The following is a 9,203-nucleotide window of genomic DNA, read 5'->3' as shown; positions in this document are numbered from 1 at the left end:
CCAGGCTCAATTCAAATGCTGGACAGGGGATGGGGCTCCATAACGAAGAAACACCATTGGAGGCCATGACTCAAAATTTACTAAGAAGAAACATTAGTGCTATGGGAGGTTCTGGCTACATCATCCTAACAGGATTTTTGCTGAAGACACACCAGGGTGAGCAGATATCACTTGAGCGATGGTTGGGGATGCTTGGGTGAGTTTTTTGGCAGAGGCTGTGGGTGGGTCTACGACTGTGGGAGGTTCCACAAGTCTGTGGTGGGCTTCTGAGAACCATGTGCTTGTTGCTGTGTACCCCTCCCCTTCTCCCTGATCTTGACGTAAATCAAATTCAACCATTCTCCAAGCAGCTTATGTGCACCACCACAGCCACATGATCCTTCCCTCTGAGTTCCTGGGCCTCTGTTAAGATTCCTTTTTATATCTATTTGTGTCTCTGTGTGCGCATGAACCAGCTCATGCTCATGCACCAGACATTCGTTAAGCCAGAGGACAGCTTGTGGGATTCAGTCCTCTATTTCCCTCGTGTGGGCTATGAAGACTTGAACTCAGATCATCAAACTTGGCAGGAAGCACTTGCACTCACTAGTCCTAGTTACCACCGAAATGCTTCTTCAAGCAGGCACTAGAACCACCTCACACTAACTTAGGGCTTCCTGTGTATTATTTTATTCTCCTCAATGGTATTGACCTGTAGCCTTCCCCCAAACCATAAGATAAGGGTACTATTATTTTTAACTTACAAGTGAAGAAACTGAGGCCTAAAGTGACACGTCTAGAAAAAGTGTAGACAGGGTCTTAGTTCTCAGCTCATCTGTACCACCCCCATGTCTGTCCCACCCCACATCTGTACCACCCCCCATGTCTGTCCCACCCCACATCTGTACCACCCCCATGTCTGTCCCACCCCACATCTGTACCACCCCCATGTCTGTCCCACCCCACATCTGTACCACCCCCCCCATGTCTGTCCCACCCCACATCTGTACCACCCCCATGTCTGTCCCACCCCACATCTGTACCACCCCCCATGTCTGTCCCACCCCACATCTGTACCACCCCCCCATGTCTGTCCCACCCCACATCTATACCACCCCCATGTCTGTCCCACCCCACATCTGTCCCGCCCCCATGTACCAGTGTTGCTATTGGCTACACTATTTTAAGATTACCCAACTATGTTTGTGTATATAACATATTTTAAGATGGATTAAATTGAGGACATGCAGTAGAGATCAAGATGTGTATAATATAGCTGAATTTAAAGGGGGTACCAAAAGGAGAGAAGTTTTTTTTTTTTTTTTTTAAACAGAGGGATAGAAGTAGAAAGAGGAGGGGAAAATCACACATGCACACATGCACATACACCAAGCTTGAAACCTATGTACAAAACAACAGACACTCAGAATACTTAAGTAAATGAAGGGATCAAAGGGCTAAGTGTATTTTCTATTTCCCACAATAGACTAACACACCAGACAAAATCCCAGGTGGCTATTTTGTAAGGATGAACAAGAGAATATCAGTTTTTAAAAGACCCAAAACAATTATACTGCCGACTTCCAGACCTGTGGAGAGCTGGCAAATTAGTGTTTGATCATATAGTAATACAACATTTCAACCATATAAGTAGTAAGGCATATCATTACCAGTGTTGAAACAGAATCTAAAACTAGACCCCTGCATATATAGTCACTGAGTTTCAAAAGGTACTGGAATGATCAACCAGGACTGCAAAGAATGCCTTTTAACCCACACCTCGCCATGCAAAGTCAGTCAGAGAAGTTTACAAGCCTCAGTATATGGGTAGAATCTATAAAACTTTCAGACAAAAACGTAAGAAAAAAAGGTTGTGACTTCAGCTTTGGCCATGTTTTCTTAGAACACAAAAATATGAACTTCAAAAGAAAAAATAATGAAACAGTAAGGATTGTAAAGACATAAACCATGGCCAAGATAATAAAGATACGAGTCATTAACTGGGGTAAAATATTTGTAAAATATTCATCTAACTTTAAAATTTGTATTCCAAATATATAAAGAACTTGCAGGGCTGGAGAGATGGCTCAGTGGTTAAGGGCATTGACGGCTCTTCCAGAGGTCCTGAGTTCAAATCCCAGCAACAACATGGTGGCTCACAACCATCTGTAATGGGATCTGATGCCTTCTTCTGGTGTGTCTGAGGACAGTGACAGTGTACTCACATACATAAAATAAATAAATCTTTTAGATATATAGATGATAGATAGATAGATAGATAGATAGATAGAGGCACAAGATAAGGCAAGGCCTATGATTAGGAAGTGAAAAAGAAAGGCGGGCACAACAAAGTTTTTGAGAGGTGGGAGAGATAGGAGAAGAGAGAAGAAACCAAGATGGAGGAAGAGAAGGATGACCTGGATCTGTGTGGCTTTAAATAGCCACAGGTAGCTATGAATATCTTATAAGGGATGGATAATTACAGGACAATTTGTCTTATCTAGATGGACACTTTATATCAATACCAATTGGCTCTGAGTTTATTGTGTGGACATTTTGTGGGGTGAGAATTTACTGATATAATTCTGAATGATAAATTACAAGCCTCTGGAGTTTTGATTTTACCGGGTTACTGGGAACTGTGACTGTAACCACAGGGGTGGATGCTGGGAATGTGAGCAGAGTCTGCAGCAAGAGAGGTGTGAGATGGGTAGCCACTGCCTGGGGCTAACCATGGAGGCAGAGACCACCAGGGACGGAGAGTAGCCAGTGGTACTTCTTTTCTTTTTTAAAATATTTATTGCTGGGGGGCGGGGAGGAAACTTACAACTCTAAAGCAAAGAGACCAACAACCCATTTTTAAAAAATCCATTAGGCCAACCATTTTAATAATAAACACTTGACCAACAAAGGTAAATTCATCTATGAAGGATGTTTCACATTACCAGCTACCAGGGAAATGCAAATAAAAACCAGGATGATTAAAACACGAAGACGGTTGGAACTAAACCAAATGTTGCTGAGGCTGTGGTACATCTGGAACTCAGCCAGTGGGAAAGTGACCTGAACATCTATTGAAAACAACTTGACAGTTTCTCATAAAGTTCAACAGGGTTGCCACATGACTCAGTCATCCTGCTCACAGGTGTTTACCCGGCAAAAATGAAAACATATATGCCCACACGGAGATCTGACGACACGAATTCATAACAGCATCAAGCTGTTCAAAGAAGCAGCATTTCATAAAGCCAAAATGCGGCATCAGTCCAAATGCTTCTAACAGGTAAATGGACAGACAAACTGTAGTATTTCTATATTGTGCAATTGGGCCCATCTATATAAGGAATGAAGGTACAGGCCTGTAACCCCAGATACTTAGGAAGCTGAGGCAGGAGGATCATGATCATGGTCAAGGACTGTCTGAGATGGAGAGCAAGTTCAAGGTTATCTTGGGTGTGTGAGTACAGATCTGACACCCTTTTCTGACCTGGAAGGCAGTAAGCACACAGAATACATACCTACATGTAGACATAAATTCGGAACACACATTAATAAAAATTAAATAAATATCTAAAACATTTTAAGAGCCAGTCATGGTGACACACACTTTTAATCCCAGCACTTAGGAGGTAGAGACAAGCAGATCATAGTGAGTTCAAGGCCAGCCCGTTCTACATAGAAAATTCCAGTCAAGTTAGGGCTACATAGTGTAAACTGTTTTCAAAATAGATAGATAGATAGATAGATAGATAGATAGATAGATAGATAGATAGATAGATAGATGGGTGGGTGGGTGGGTGGGTGGGTGGGTGGGTGGGTGGATGGATGGATGGATGGATACATACATACATACATACATACATACATACACACAGATAAAGTAATTTAAGAAATAGGGAGATGAACATGAATGATCTATAAGTGAAATCAAAGCATTCCTTTCTAAGTCTGCCACTAAGTATAAATTAAGAGTAGAGACATTATAGGAGACAGGAAAATGGGCACAATGGAACACACCATAACTGTAAAATCTAGGAGGGAGATCAGGAGTTCAAGTTACCTTTGGCTACATAATGAACCCTGGGCCACCCTTGTTATATAAACTCTGCCACAAAAAAAGGAAGAAGAAAGGTTTTTTTTTTTTCTTTAAAATTTTAAGTGGAGATGGTATGATGGTTTGTACATGCTTGGCCCAGAGAGTGGCACTATTAAGAGGCGTGGCCTTGTTGGAGTAGGTGTGTTACTGTGGCTATGGTCTTTAAGACCCTCATTCTAGCTGCCTGGAAGTCAGTATTTTCCCAGAGGCCTTCAGATGAAGATGTAGAACTCTCAGTTCCTCCTGCATCATTCCTGCCTGGACGCTGCCATGTTCCTGTCTTGTTAATGGACTGAATCTCTGAACCTGTAGGCCAGCCACAATTAAATGTACTCTTTATAAGAGTTGCCTTGGTCATGGTCTCTGTTCACAGCAGTAAAACTGTAACTAAGACAGATAAAGACCTGAAAATCTCAAGAGTAGCATGGCTTGAGTTCCCTGGGTTGTCAAGTTGTTTGTTTCTTTGTTGTTGGCTGGTTGTAGTTGTTTAAATTTTAATGGTTTATTGTATATGCCTCAAATGATCAATATCCACTTCCCCTTTGAACTGTATACAGAGCCAGTTCAGTGATTTAAAGTATTTTATTGTGTGTGTGTGTGTGTGTGTGTGTGTGTGTGTGTGTGTGTGTGTGTTGACATGCTAATATGCATGAGCCTATAGATGCCAAAAGAAGGGTTAGACCCCTTGGAGCTGGAGTTAACGGTAATTGTGAGCCACCAGAAGTTAATGCTAGGAGCCAAACTTGGATCCTCTGGAAGAACAGCAAACACTCTTAATCAGAGAGTCATCTCTCCAGTTCTTTGTCTGGCCCTACATACCTGGGACTGGATGCCAGAGATGGTTCTGTAGACACCAGGGACTAGTAGGCACAAGCAAAATTTCTAAGAAGCTTTCTCAGATCAACAGACCAGGAAAAGGATAGTCTCACAAGACAAAAGCTTTTAGATGTGCCCAGTAGTGTCACAGTGGCACAAACGTTACGGGAGCTTTCATGTGTTCTGAGGCCTCTTCCAACCACTGCAGCATCAGTGGAGACCGTGTGTGGAGCAGTGAACAGGTGCTTTGTCGTCTCCAGACAGTTTGGTTTCAGAGAGCTTTATTGTGGGGTTGAGGGTGTACACATTTATCTAGCATACATGAAGCCATGACTTCCATCCTCAGCAAGAGATGGAGTGGGGGGAAGGGAGAGAGGTAGGGAGAAACAGAGACAGAGAATGAATACATGGCATGCCAGCCAGAAATAAAGATTTAAAATGTAAATGTCAGACTAAAACTCACGATAAAAAGATCTAGCATACAAAGAAGCATATAAAACCTCACACAGAATAAACTCAAAGAAATTAAACCAAAACGTAATAATCTAATGCTAAAAAACTAAACACAAAATATTTAAAACAAAGATTGTGTATGAAGAGAATTGCACATACAAAGAAACTACTTTGACATGTATGTAAAATAAGCATTTAAAACAGTGGTATTGTACACAAGAGAAGATAATGGAAGTTTTCTACATTTTCATCAGATGGTCTGACATCAACTCCAGTAAAGTGTAAGAACTTACATGTGTGGTACATAATGTGTAAGAACTTACATGTGTGATATATGATGTGTAAGAACTTACATGTGTGGTACATGATGTGTAAGAACTTTCATGTGTGATACGTGATGTGTAAGAACTTACATGGATGATATGTGATATGTAAAAACTTACATGTATGGTACATGATGTGTAAGAAGTTACATGGATGATATGTGATATGTAAAAACTTACATGTATGGTACATGATGTGTAAGAACTTTCATGTGTGATATGTGATATGTAAAAACTTACATGTGTGATACATATGTGTAAGAACTTACATGTGGGGTACATGATGTGTAAGAACGTACATGGATGATATGTGATATGTAAAAACTTACATGTGTGATATGCAATGGAACCATAAAAAGACAATTTCCCCCAAAGCACCACAAATAACCCAAACTGAATTCTAGGATTATTAAAGAAGCTCATAGGAAACCAAGAAAAAGAAACAAAAAAATTACAAAATAGAATGACAAGTTAAACTTACGTTGTCAGATTTACCCCTGACATCACAAGTCACTTTACAGCCAGACTCACTTGTCTAGATCCTGGGCCACCTGGGATCAACGCCACTCACAGGCAGCACAGTTATCACATCCGAGAGGAGGCAGGGAAGCTCATAGAATCTAGAGGAGTATAAACTGCCATGACGTTTGTGGATGACAGCCACGCAATCTCAGTATTTTAAATGCCTCTATCTCACCATTTTATTTAATTTGTATAAAGTCTCACTATGTAGCCCTGACTGGCCAGGAACTTACCATGTAGAGCAGGATAGCGTAACACTCAAAGATCTACCTGCCTCTGCCTCCTGAGTGCACACGCTGTCAGCTGCTCTGGCCTGGAGATTATTCCCCAGCCTCAGCACTTCAATTACCCTCAGCTCTTATGCATGTGCAACAGAGCAGACACGAAGTGACTTTTTATTTCTTTAAGGCATGCACTGGTTTCTGTAAAAGGCTAGGGCAGGTCTGACTGAAGGTACAGGAAGATCAAAGGGTTCAAATGAAGCCATCTCCTCCCCCCCTTCCTTCCCTCGTGATTTTCTTCCTTTCCTCCCCATCCCCCCCTTAAATGTCTGGGGAAATCCCATGGGGTTTCCATTTCCACTAAAGCAGGAACAAGGTACCAGTCTTGCTTCTACTGGAGTCAGGGGAAGAAGGTAGAATTTTCTCTGTGCTCCTGAAAGGCCTCCCTCCTCCTCCTCCCTCCCCTTTTCCTCTTCTCCCTCCTCCTCCTCCTCCTCCTCCCTCTCTTCTTCCTCTTCTCCCTCCTCTTCCTCTTCTTCCTCCTCCTCCTTCTCCACCCCTCCCTGGCAGGCTCGGAGCAGGGAGAAAGCCAACTGGACTCAACAGGTCTATAGTCTAGAAGCTTGGCAGGCTCAGCGGAAACTAACACTTCATTCTATTTCCACCAAAGCTCCAGAAAAGGCCTCTTGGGCTATAATTAGCCCGTGTTGATCACACACCCACCTTATACTATCCAAGAGGGTGTGGCACCTTTATCGCCGGTTTCCATGGATTGATGAGCAGTAGGCGGGCAAGCCCACAAAGCCTAGAGAGCCAACATCAGTACCAAAGGCAACACAAAGCAAGGCTGGCTGGCTGAGCCAGTCTTCAGACCTCCCTCCCTAAGGTGATAATAAGTACCTGTCCATTAAACCTCATAAGCAGCCCTGAGGACCCTGTCCTGGGTGAATTTTTTTTAAAGCACTTAAAAGATTGACTTGGTCATGAATGGAGGCATTTGTCTTTGGCCACCAACAGATCTCTGCTACTTTGAGGCCAGACTGGTGCACATGTGAGTTCCAGGACAGCCAGCACTACATAGTAAGATCCTGTCTCAACAAACAACCAAAGTGAGAGTCATAAGCACCGTAGAACTGGATCTAGCCGCATGAGTAAAGGCCCCTGGAGAAAGAAAGAGAGAGGACAGAAGAATTTAAATATTAGAAGGAGTGTGACCTGCTTTGGAACAGACTGGAAAAACAAGATACACCAGTTGAATTCCTTTTTGCTGTTTTGATTCATAGTTTAATAACCACAAGACTGTTTTGAAGAGTCTTTTTAATCAGGAATACTGATTGGTATAAAATAAATCTTTAACACTGGTTACAAGACAAAATCTACCCCAACTCTAACCACGGAAACAACAAAACAAGGTTAGAAAGTCTAGAGGACATGCTGCCCTTGCAAAGGACCTGGGTTAGGTCTCAGGTTCCAACATCAGGGTGCCCACAAATGCCTGTAACTCCAGCTTCAGGTGACCCTCTGGGCCCCGGTAGCACCCATACACATGGTGCACACTCACACACAGAAACGACCTTTAAAAAATGTCTTAGAACATTTTAATGACAAAAAGAATATTATGAACAAGTTGATAGTATATTGCAAAACTAGAGATGCTTCCCAGAATGCATCTGGATAAAGCTGGCACAGGGAACTGTAGCCCAGCACATCAAAGGGAAGACAGAGAGACTTCCTGCTCAGCCACAGAGGCCCTGCCCATGGGGAAGAAGGAACAGTTGCACCCTGCACACAAACTCAAGTGTCTCACAGCATAACCCACCCAGTCCCAGCTTTCAGGGAAACAAAACCCTGACAGCAGCATCACCCCTCCACCCTCCTGGGCTGTGGAAAACAAGACACTCTGTTCAGAATTGCATCATCAAGAGAAGGGGCACACGTGTACTTCTCCCTTCTCAGAAACCCAGAACTAGAAAGGAAATCAGAATGGGACTTCAGATTAGGCATAGCTATGGAGGGGAGAGCGTCCCATGTCCCCTTCCTCTCACCCCTAGACAAAAAATTATTAGCAAGTAATGACTGCCCGAGAGGGAGAATTAGCTTCTGCCAGGGATAAGCCCCTTATTGATTATCCAATATGAAGTGGTCAACCTTGAAATCATGTACACACAAACAACAAAAACAGACTCTGCAGGTTGTAGTTGTATATTTCTGAACACATTTACACACATATATGTATTATATAACAATAATAATCAAAGAAACTATCAAACTGAGAGTGGAGGACATGGGAGGGGTTGGAGGGAGGGACACGGGAGGGGTTGGAGGGAGGGACATGGGAGGGATTGGAGGGAGGGGGCATGGGAGGGGTTGGAGGAAGGGGACAGGGGAGGGGTTGGAGGGAGGGAATGTGGGAGGGGTTGGAGGGAGGGAGCATGGGAGGGGTTGGAGGGAGGGAGCATGGGAGGGGTTGGAGGGAAGGGACATGGGAGGGGTTGGAGGGAGGGGGCATGAGAGGGGTTGGAGGGAGGGGATGTGGGAGGAGTTGGAGGGAGGGGATGTGGGAGGGGTTGGAGGGAAGGGACATGAGAGGGGTTGGAGGGAGGGGCAGTGGGAGGGGTTGGAGGGAGGGGGCATGGGAGGGGTAAAGTGATACAACTCTATTTTATTTTAAATGTATTAAAATAATAATAAATCAGGGCTAGAGAGATATCTCAGCAGTTAAGAGCACTGACTGCTCTTCCAGAGGTCCTGAGTTCAATTCCCAGCAACCACATGTTGGCTCACAACCATCTG

Source organism: Micromys minutus (assembly GCF_963924665.1).
Source record: "Micromys minutus genome assembly, chromosome: 10".
Taxonomy (NCBI): domain Eukaryota; kingdom Metazoa; phylum Chordata; class Mammalia; order Rodentia; family Muridae; genus Micromys; species Micromys minutus.
This window is presented reverse-complemented; position numbering follows the sequence as displayed.